Source organism: Electrona antarctica (genome assembly GCF_951216825.1).
Source record: "Electrona antarctica genome assembly, chromosome: 7".
Classification (NCBI taxonomy): Eukaryota; Metazoa; Chordata; class Actinopteri; order Myctophiformes; family Myctophidae; genus Electrona; species Electrona antarctica.
The window spans coordinates 32,387,475-32,399,514 of NC_136812.1; the positions used below are offsets into that span (position 1 = coordinate 32,387,475).

Sequence of the window (12,040 nt, forward strand, 5' to 3'; positions counted from 1 at the left end):
CTGACTGAGACGCCCAATTTATATCAATGTTGTTCAATGTTAATGTTATGCTGGGACCCGTTAACGGGTCCATTTGGTTCCATTATGCACTCAAGGGTCCATTTGGTTCCAAACTGTCATTTTGCTGGGGACCCCCTCAAGGACCCCTGGGGTCCACGCACTGTTAACCTGCAATCCGGCCAAAAGAAACAAACCCCTACTTGGCAAGATCGACAGACGCCTGTTCTGTTGTATATTCTTGTTAATGGCAGGAGACATCCAACCCAATCCTGGTCCTGTAATCACTAGACTTCAGGCGAAGAAACAAACTTGCCTGATGATCACGGACGCAAGGACAACAAAGGAGACGGTCGCGGCCACACAGCCAACTCAAGATACGGGCACGGAGCCGCCTTGGGGATCCATCACAAGGACAACGCATGAGACGGTCACGGCCACACAGCCAACTCAAGATACGGGCACGGAGCCGCCTTGGGGATCCATCGCAAGGACAACGCATGAGACGGTCACGGCCACACAGCCAACTCAAGGTACGGGCACGGAGCCGTCTTGGGGACCCAACGCAGATCTTACATCGGCGGCAGTCGAGGCAAAAGACACGGACAACACCACCATCTACAGGCGTGAAGAGTCTCCACATCCAACCAAGGGGGACAACGAGGCTGGAGACGGACACCGTGATACTTTACCTGCTATTTCTGCTGTTTCTCCGGTCGACACCATGGCTCAATCGGCCCCACCAGAGCCCTCGGGACCCCATCCCCCACTCCCGCCACCCCACGACGACCCCCACGCACCCCCCACCCTCCCCCCACGGCAACCCGCGGCTTCTACAGACAACAATGGCCCTCCGCTCCCCTATTTCGCCATGGAGGAGATAAGCACCATAGTCAGAGCCAACGGACTTCATATCTTTCACCTGAATGTCAACAGCCTTGGACCCAAAATGGCTGAAATCAGGCATATGTTTCAATGCGGTAAGGCGAACATCATTAGCTTCTCTGAAACCAAACTTGATGAGTCAACCAAAGACCCAGAAGTTGAAATAGAGAACTATTCTTTGATCAGAAACGACAGAAACAGGCATGGTGGTGGCGTGTGTATGTATATTCACAAAGACACTGAATATGTTACTCGTACTGACTTACAGCATGATGAAATTGAAACTGTGTGGGTTGAATTAATTTTCAAAAAAGCTAAATCAGTATTAGTGGGCACCGTCTACAGACCGCCTGACCAACATGGGTTCTATGATATACTTGAGGGGTGCTTAGCTGAGGAGGAAGGTGTAGAGAAAATCCTGATTGGCGACTACAATACAGACATGCAACGAAAGGAAGCACCTGTGTTTAAGTCATTCAGTAAGTTCTGTGATCTACATAGTGTCAGTCAGCTAATTACCCAACCCACTAGAGTGTGTGATTCTACTCAAACTGTCATTGATCTCATTCTGTCCTCGGACAAATCCAGAATCTCCAAGAAAGGGGTTATTGTATGTGGGCTTAGTGATCATTTTATGATATTCTGTACCCGCAAAATACAAAAACTTAAGACCGGCTGCCACAAAACAGTCATATCAAGGGACCTCAAAACCTACTCTAGTGAGGTCTTTAACCAAGTATTGGAGAGTCTGGATTGGTCCGATGAGCTTGAATGCACACATGTCGAAGAAGCTTGGCTTGGCTTCAAAACCAAATTTACATCAGTACTGAACAACATGGCTCCTTTGAGAACCACCAGGGGCAAAACCCGCTCGGAACCATGGATGAATTCGGACATACTGGCTGCAATGAAAGCCAGAGACAAAAAATGCTCTGAGGTTCTAAAATGCAAGTCAAAGCTAGCCAAGCGCTTCGACAGTGTTCGCCAAGCTCGTTTGAACAACCTAAATACACAACGAATCAAACTACGAAACAGTGTAACTGCCATGACCAAATCAGCTAAAAGTAACTTCATTAATGATAAAGCTGAGGAAAACAAAAACAATCCTCATGAGCTCTGGAAGCTACTAAACAATACACTAAGCTATGGTCAGAAACTAAAAACCAGATTTTCGAACATAAACATCAAATCTGACAACACTCTCATCACTGACAACCTTGATGTGGCCAACTACTTGAATATCTTCTTTACAAACATATCAACAACTCTGGTTAACAAACTGCCCTCCCACTCTGGGCTCTTTGGTGTAGAGCACATTACAACCTTCTACAAAAACCTAGGTGTTTGTAAAGACGATTTTAAACTAGTTATGGTAACAACTGATGAGGTAATTAAGAAACTGAGTGCCCTCCAACCCCACAAGGCCACAGGCCATGACAACATTCCCTCCAAATTTCTCAGAGACTCAGCCATCTCTATAGCTCCAATCATCACCCACATAGTAAACCTCTCCATCAAACAGGGACAGGTCCCCCAAGATTTCAAACTGGCCAAAGTAACCCCCTTGCACAAGAAAGGGAGTAAATTAGACCCCGGCAACTACCGCCCTATTTCTATTCTTAGTTCCATCTCGAAAGTGATGGAAAAAATAGTCTATGAACAGGTTGAAAAGTATCTTGCCACTAATAAATTATTGTACGAGTTCCAATCTGGCTTCAGAACATCCCACTCCACTGACACATGCCTCCTCTATTTGAGCGACCACATCAAACAAGAGGTGGACGCTGGCAAATACTGCGGCATGGTCATGCTGGACCTCCAAAAGGCTTTTGACACCGTGAACCACTCCATACTGGTTAACAAGCTAAAAGCAATTGGTTTCGATAGCACATCAGTGAGCTGGATGCAATCCTACCTGGAGGGGAGAGAACAGATGGTGGAAGTGAACGGAACACTGTCCCCCCCCCTCCCAGTGAGCTGTGGCGTTCCACAAGGAAGCATACTAGGGCCTCTACTGTTCCTAATATATGTAAACGACATGACTTCAGCCTGTGACTGCAACTTGTTCCTGTTCGCAGATGACTCAGCACTGCTGGTCTCGGACAGGGACAAACTGCAGGTTGAAAATGCCCTCAGCTCTGAACTCGGTAGAATCTGCACCTGGCTCGCTGATAACAAACTATCTTTACACCTGGGAAAAACTGAATCCATTCTCTTTGGCTCTATTAGTAATCTCAGCAAGGCAAATGGCTTCTTGGTTAGAGTGGGTGACAATGTTATCACACGTAAAGATGAAATTACCTACCTAGGTTCCATCCTGGAGGCTAATCTTTCCGGTGATAAAATGGCCACCAACGTAATCAAAAAAGTCAACCATAGAACAAGATTCCTCTACAGGATCTCCTCACTGGTCAACAAAAACACCTTGAAGACCTTAACAGGAGCCCTTGTACAGGGTTTCTTTGACTATGCATGCACCTCCTGGTACCACAGCACCTCAAAGGCCCTTAAAACCAGGCTCCAGACTTCCCAAAACAAACTGGTCAGGCTCCTACTTGATCTAGCCCCCCGAACCCACCTCACCCCTGCCCACTTCGACAGGCTGGAATGGCTTAGGGTCGACGACAGAGTACAGCATCTTGCAATGGGTCTGGTCCACAAGATTCGATACACCACCAAGATACCCATGTACCTGTCTAGATACTTCCTTAATGTTAACGAAGTCCACACCCACAACACCAGAGGGAGTGCAACGAACCATGTACAACCCAGATTCGGCACAAACAAGGGACTAATTTCTTTTCGCTCCTATGCCACCAAAATGTGGAACGCCCTACCAACTGTCATTAAGACATGCGAATCCCTTGACTCCTTCAAAACCGCTCTCAAAGGGCACCTACGGATGGCTGCAATTCGAAACTGGCCCCCGTAAAATCTGAATCCCCCCCCCCCGCCCCCCCCCCTTTTTTCCCCTCACTGTATATATTTCTTTTCCCTTTTTTACCTCCTTTTTGATGAATTCTTTTTTGATGAATTCCTGTTCTGTCTATAGAAGTGTCTATTTGTACGTCTCTAAATGTTTTGATGATTTGAACATGGTGGACCCTGTTGGAAACAAGTGTAATGCTTAATTGGGTCGTCCACTCACAGTTAACAGCCTTTGTATTGAGTTTGTGCTTGAAATGTACTGTAATTCTGCAAACTGTTAATAAATTCTTCAATCAATCAAAAAAACCCAACTTTGGGAACCACTGCTATAAATTACAGCCTGACCACTAGATGGCGCCGCACGACTCGCTATCTTGAAGATGCGGGATTGATTGATTGATTGATTGATTGATTGAAATATTTATTAAACAGTTTGCAGAATTACAGTACATTTCAAGCACAACTCAATACAAAGAGTTAACTGTGAGTGGACGACCCAATAAAGCATTACACTTGTTTACAAGGAAGCGATGAACGTGTTCCAGCCTCCAGGTCTGCTGAAGAGGGGCGCGAAAACACAAGTAAAAACAAATCACAAGCATGTGAAGTGAGTGGTGCAACTCCGTGTGGGGGTCCCCGGGGGTCCCCGGAAGTTCCAGACCCACATGAACGTGCCCAGGGGGCCGGCCCGGTTCCGGCGAGCCGACCCGCGTCCGAAATGGTTGAGAAATGACAGTTACCGTGTGGGCGGGGTCCCAAGGGGGTCCCTGTACTGTACTGTACTGTACTGTACTGTACTGTACTGTACTGTACTGTACTGTACTGTACTGTACTGTACTGTACTATCAAACCCGAAATCATCATATATACAGTGTGTGTGTGTGTGTGTGTGTGTGTGTGTGTGTGTGTGTGTTAGGCTGCGCAACACACACACAGTGAACGCTATTTTCGTGCTCGGACAGACCCAGCCAGGGACCCAGGGACTCCTATAGACACATGGCTGAGTGGTTGCACCACTCAAAAAGCAGAAAAAACAGAATCCAGGTCTGGTGAGTCACGTGCACGAAACGAGCATGCACGCAACAATTTCACTCGGCCGCGCCCACGTAAAAACGCTTGCGTTGTTGCCCCTCGACTTCTCCGTGCGTATTTTCGGCACTAAATAGCAGGGCCGGATCTACCATATGGGCACGTTCCCAGGGGCCCTGGGCACCAGCGGGCCCTGAAAAAGAAATATATATATAGCTCCACAGAAATTTCCCCCACTAATCCAATGGTGTCTAAAATTAAATAGTGTTTTATTGTTCGTGAGAATGCAGCTGAAAAGTGTAATCGTGTGTAAAGCAGCAGCAATGCGCTATATTGGCTGTTGTTCAAGGTGGGTGGGCTCACTAGGCCGTGTGAGGTCAGGTGGAGAGGTGATTCTAGTGGAATAAAAGACGTGAGTCCGCCATCCAGCATTGCTTTGTTTTCATTCTGCACGCATAGCACGTCAGGTGGCTTGACAAAAAAAGGTAAAAACACTGAAATACGCTGGCACTGGTGGATTCTCTCACCCATTTGCTTACTATGAGTCAAATACAAATAATGTGTTTGTTATTGCCTGACTGTCACTCTGGGGCGGGGTAGGCCGCCGGGAATAGGTTAATATTACAGCATAAAACCACCCAAAAAAAACAGGTTTGCACATGCATACACGCACAGGGAGACCCTTCGAGCTTGAAGGGTATGAATCGGCCCTTATAACCTATATCCTATTATTACTAGTTCTAAGTATTACCTCATCGCTCTGTAAAAATGTACTGTAAATCGCTCTGGATTAGGAGCGTCTGCTAAACGCCTAAATTATAAATTATACTTTGGAATATGGAATGTGTTCCAACTTCCAGGGGCCAAATGAAAGATCCGCTGGGGCCTGCAGGCCACCAATTGAATATCATTGGTTTAGTGCAGCGGTCCCAAAACCTTTTTGGCCGTGCACCCCCTGTTACCTCCTGAGCTAGCTGACACACCCCCAACGCTCAGTCTTGTTGTATTTGGCCAAAAAATTATATATTTTTTAATATGATTATGGCAAATCCTCTATACATCTCCTTACAACAGTGTTTTACGCGATTTTGAGAGAGAGAGAGAAAGAGAGAGAGAGAGAGAGAGAGAAACAAGTCAGGAAGGGATGATGAATGACTAGATATATACTGTATGCTGCTTTCAGTTCATTTGAATCCACATAATGAGTTAAATTAAACAAATTGTATCAAGTGGGACACTACCAAACAAACATGTGAGCTTGCATGAGACTGTTGTTTTTTATTTGTTTTTTTCATGGGCTATAGGCCTATAATATAATGTGAAAACTGAAAAGTAATCTGAAACTGGTAACCGGAGTAGTAAAGTGGACACCTAAATGTGGGAACACTCAAGGTTAAATTGTCCATTTGTTCCTAAATGTAAAGAATATATAATTTGGAATATGGTCTGAATGTAACTTACAGTACATGGTACATCATTATCATAAATCCACCCTTCAGCTTATGCCCCAAATGTACATCAGTACTAAACAACATGGCTCCTTTGAGAACCATCAGGGTCAAAACCCACTTGGAGCCATGGATGAATTCGGACATACTGACTGCAATGAAAGCCAGAGACAAAAAAATGCTCTGAACTTCTTAAATGCAAGTCCAAGCTAGCCTTAAGCGCTTCGACAGTGATCTCCAAACCCTACTGGGCATCCTAAAAACCCAACGAAACAAGCTAAGAAACATTGTAACTACCATGACCAAATCCGTAAAAAGTAACTATCAATGATAAAGCAGAAGAAAACAAAAAGAATCCTCGGGAGCTCTGGAAGCTACTAAACAACCAACTAGTCTGCGGTCACCGTCATATCAGGGTTTCGCACAGAATACAAAACCCTGATGCTGGCATTCAAAGCAACCAGAGGTATGGCTCCCCCATATCTTGCAAGTATGATTGAACCCTACAAACCCTCCCGCGCACTCAGATCAGCCAATGCAGGGAAGCTGGAAGTACCCTCACTAAAAACGCCGGGACAACGCTCCACACGTCCCAAACTCTTCTCCCTTCTGGCTCCAAAACTGTGGAATGCACTCCCCGTTGCAGTCAGAACTGCAGCATCACTCCCAATCTTCCGCCGTAGTCTGAAAACCCACCTTTTCAGACTCCACCATGGCCCATAGCACTTACCCTACCCCCTTAGACAGCACTTTTTAGACTTAGATAGCATTTGATACAGACTTATAGCATGTTATGTAGACAGCACAATAATTGCATTGTATGTAGTCATAGCACTTCATAGTATATATGTACAGCATAGTATAGTATATATGTATAGTTTATATGTACAGTGTCATTATATAGATATGTTCTAGCTACGTTCTTAGCTTACGCATGTTTCTTGATAAATGCTTTTTATATATGTGATGTATTCCCATGCTTTTGTTCTTGCTAAATGTAAATCGCTCTGGATTAAGAGCGTCTGCTAAATGCCTAAATTGTAAATTGTAAATTGTAAACACCATGTAGAGGTCCTTGCTGGTAAATTGTGACAGAACATTTTGTATAGAAATAAAGACAGTTTTCCTGTCATTAGCAGAAAGAGGGTAGTTGAGGCAGTGTTCCTGTCTGTCTTGGATTATGGGGACATAATCTATAGACATGCAGCAGCATCCACTCTTAAATCCCTAGACTCTGTTTATCACTCATCGATTCGATTTACTACAGGTGATAGGCAGCTATGGTACTCACCATTGTATCTTATATAACAAGTTTGGATGGCCCTCCCTGACAGTCAAGAGACGAGAACTGCATTGGCACCTGTTCTTGTATAAAGCTATGCTTGGAGATTGTCCTAAATACATCTCATCTTTCCTGAAATGGGACTCTGAACTCTACCACACCCGGTCAAGTAATTTCCCCAAATTCAAGGTACCAAAAGTTAACTCTGAACTAAACTGCCTTTAGCTTCTGTGGCCCTAATACATGATGGAACGACCTACAAAGACATTAAAATTGACCACATTGGTTTTAAAACCTTGGTGAGCATACAGACCCCCACAATACGTAACGCTTTTTATTTGTAAACCTATGTAATTCACATGTATACCCTTTGTTTTTCTTTTCCTGATCTGATGTATTGTGATGTTTTTCTATGTGATTGTATTACTCGACGACACTGAAAATGAGTTTGATTACTCAGTGTAATTTCGAGAATAAGTAAAACTTGAATGAATTTGACACCATAGGGTGGGAACCGTCATTAAATGCATTGATACATTCTTATCCAGACTCCAGAGTCACTTACAAAGTTCAAGTGGTATGAAGTTACCCTAGTCAACAAATTACAGTAAGCCGAGCCTACAGGTCATGGAAATATAGTGCAAAGTAAACAATTAAATGCGACAAACTAAAAATAGGATTCCAGATACATGTCAAACCTTTAATCTGTATAGGCAACATACTATCTAATAGTAACATTCCTAACAGCCTTATGCCTATCTAATAACATGGCATGTGTCAATAAAAAAGCCTATAGCCTACATGTACAAAACAAATTGATGTGGTTCACTGACATAAGAAACTCCAGTCTAGGGAGTGGGTACCTCGATGATAAAAGAATTTGGAAAAAGGTCTTAAGTGATGTGAAAGATACATGATTTGATAATGCATGGTACATCATTACCAGCCCAACATTAGCATATTTACATGTTTTGTAGAAATTGTAGAAATATTAGGCCTTAATTGTCAATGAATGTTCAAGCATGACTTCTAATCATGTATATTTTACATTACTTAAGACCATTTTACTTTTTTTATTTCATTATAATTACTACTTTAGTCTACGGCTACGTGTTGAATGAGTGTGTATCTCCACTGGAATGTAAGCTTTGTATCTATAGTAGCCTCGGTAGTCAGGCTTTTATTTTCGTTTGCATTCGGCGTATCTAGTGACATGTGCATGTGCTAAATGAGCATGGTTGCTATGTTCACCCTGTTCACCCGGGTGTGATTTCATTACGTCATTACAACAGGGTGAACATAGCAACCATGCTCATTTTTTCTGCACAAAAAAGCCAGGTAATGAAATCACACCCGGGTGTGATTTCATTACGTCAGACATGATTTCATTACGTCAGACAGACCTTACACCACTCAGTTCACACGGGTGTGATTTTTAGGTTGTAAGTTGTTCTTCTTGGTGTCACTTTTCAAATGGGGCCTTGGGATCATAGACATATATACATGCTTGGGATCATGTACAGAGCATTTGAAGGAGCATTTGAGGAGAAACCATGACAGGACACAGACAGCCTCCCCATTGGTGGATGTGATCCTGGCAGCCAGCCCAGGTGTGTTCTGGTCCTGTTGATTGAGCTGAGAAGGACCTATAAACCTTCAAGGTTTATAGGTCCTGCTTTGCTCAATCAACAGGACCAGAACACACACTTGTTACCTTTCTTCCAGTTTATTATACTCGTCGTCACGCTACTAGTCCTACATACTTACACCTAGAAACCCCATTCAAACCTACTTAGGTTCATCTTACGGTTGACATGTTTGCCTGAAAAGGAATCTTTGAAATGTTTCATAGTTTTAGAAATATAGTGCTTTCAAATTTGAGAAATCTACAATGGGGCTCAATGGCAGATATTGGCACGTCAAAAAAGCACTTTCACCTAGAAACTGCATTCACACTGTTTCAAATTCAGCTTACTGTGGAGACACATGCTGGAACTTTTTACTTTGAAATGTTTTGTAGTTTCTGAGTTATTTAACTTAAACGCCCAATGCATTCTCAATGGCAATAGCACAAACTTTGGCATGCTACTAGTCCTACATACTTACACCTAGAAACCCCATTCAAACCTATTTAGGTTCATCTTACGGTGGACATGTTTGCCTGAAAAGGAATCTTTGAAATGTTTCATAGTTTTAGCATGCCATTTTTCATCCTTTTACGAGGATTTGAAGAAAAGACGAAAATCACTCCGAGACGATGGGCTATAGCCCATGGTCTCGAACGGCATACTATAGCATGCCGTTTTCCATCATTTTTGAGGATTTGAAAAAAAGACGAAAATCACTCCGAGACCATGGGCTATAGCCCATCGTCTCGGAGTCATTTTCGGACGGTTTCGCCCTGAAAAATAGCCCTGAAAACCCTGAAAAATAGCAGATCTACAAGCTCATAGCGCGCCACCGAGTGGCGCGCTACGAGCTTGTAGGTCTGCTATTTTTGAAAAATCGTGAAAATATTTATTTCAGAAAACTGGAGGATTTAGAAGGATTTTTTTTTAATTTTGAGGTCAGGCCTAAATGGGTCAATGGGCCTCATGCGCCAATAAGTTCCTAACTTTTCTTCTTACATTTCTTCCTAAGTGAATTCCTAAGAGAAGTCCAGTCAGATTCATGAAACGTTCTTAAGTAGGCAGAATTGTTCGTGAGCATGTTCTTATGATGATGAATCCAAATCCTCGTAACTTGAAGGGGTGTGCCAGTTCATTCAAATTATCATAGGTAGACGCCCCACATATCCCAATTAGCATCCTAATTACCATAGTGAACAGCCCCACCAATCCCATATAAGGCATTGGGAATTCACTTTCCTACCTGTGTTCACCCAGGTGGGTGTGGTTTTGCATGACTCCATGGCCTTGCCTGCAGTCACACCTGTGTGTGATTGCAGCACACAAAAATCACAGGACCTCACACACAGAAATAAAGTTGAGTGAAGTCAAGAATACCTAAAGAAGTCTAAATATGGTGGAACACCAGACTCCAAACATTAAAAATCAATAGTACTGTAGAGGTACTGAAGTGAACAGAAATGTTCATATTTTCAATATTTCAATATTTCAATATTTCAATATTTCAATATTTCAATATTTTCAATATTTTCAATATTCATGAATGTATTTTATTATTTATCTCACAATAGTCAACTTTCTTATGTGGTGGGTATGTTGCGTTTGTTTGGGTTGGGTTGTAAACTCTAAACCAGTGGTTCTCAAACATTTTCATGTCAAGGACCCCAAAATTGACATGCATTCTGCAGACCCCCATATGAAAATATTTTCTGCTATTTATCAAAATGTTTCGAAAATCTACAAGCTCAAAATGGGCAGTAATGGGACGCGTTTGTGAGCTTGTAGATTGGCTATTTTCAAAGTATAAAATGGGATTAAAGTGGTAAAATGTTCCATATTTTGCTGTGGACTGCCTGGAACTTCCTCAAGGACCCCTTGAGGTCCTCAGACCAAACTTTGAGCATCATGCAGAGGGCACTGTTTTTCCTTTATGTTTTCAGATTGCACTTAAGAACAAAAAAGGCACCCTAAGAGTGCTCCACAGTGTGCGTAGATTCTGTTCTTACATACGAACAAATCACAACTAAGAAAAGATTGAGGGATCCCAAAACCTTCTTAAAAACTTCCTAAGTGGGTCTAAGAACAAATTTCCTCTTAAGAACTTCTTAAGAATGGTTGGCGCATGAGGCCCAATATCGGTGGCACCCAACTGTACAAATAAAACCACTGAATCACTTACTTCAGTTTACCAAAAAGGAATCCTTGGACCTCATCCACTGGATCATTCTCAATTGTAGTGTTCACTTCACCTCCTGAAAGCCCATTCAATCAATGTAAACCAGACTATCAAATCCACATCAACACTCCTGGGAGTCGACACAATGTAAAATCATAAATGAAGATTTCACTGTAATATGGTATTACGGTATAGTAGTATCTGAAGAATGGGCATGAAAGTGTGTGTGTGTGCCATGTTCACTTTATAATCTTTATAAATTAAATAATGGTTCATTAATCATAATAGCTTAATCATAAGTTTTAAATAATAATCGTGATATTGTTTTGAAGTCATATCATCCAGCCCTAATGTGTGTTTGTTTACCTTGAACCTGCGTGTCATCCTTTGCCTTGTACTCCTGGTTTTTAATAGCAAGTTCCACTCCGTACCCAGAAAGGTACACTTTATTTTCGCTTGGATTCTGGTGGAGAGGGGGGCATAGAGGGGGGAGAGAGACAAAAAGACAGAGAGTATAGACAAAAGCAAAATTAGCAAAAAGTAAGGATGAATTATTTTGACAGATCCATCAACACACCTTGTGTGATTGTTTGTCATGCACTCACGTAGCACTGAAGATAGATAACTAGTGAACTGTTCTGTTCACCCCACTACACTGTAGCTGCAG

General features: G+C 42.7%; 1 protein-coding gene across 2 annotated transcripts in view; it reads right to left on the minus strand.

The window, feature by feature from the left end:
• Nucleotides 1-12,040, minus strand: part of podn (podocan) — a 163,762-nt gene that overhangs the window by 56,546 nt on the left and 95,176 nt on the right. The window lies entirely within an intron of this gene.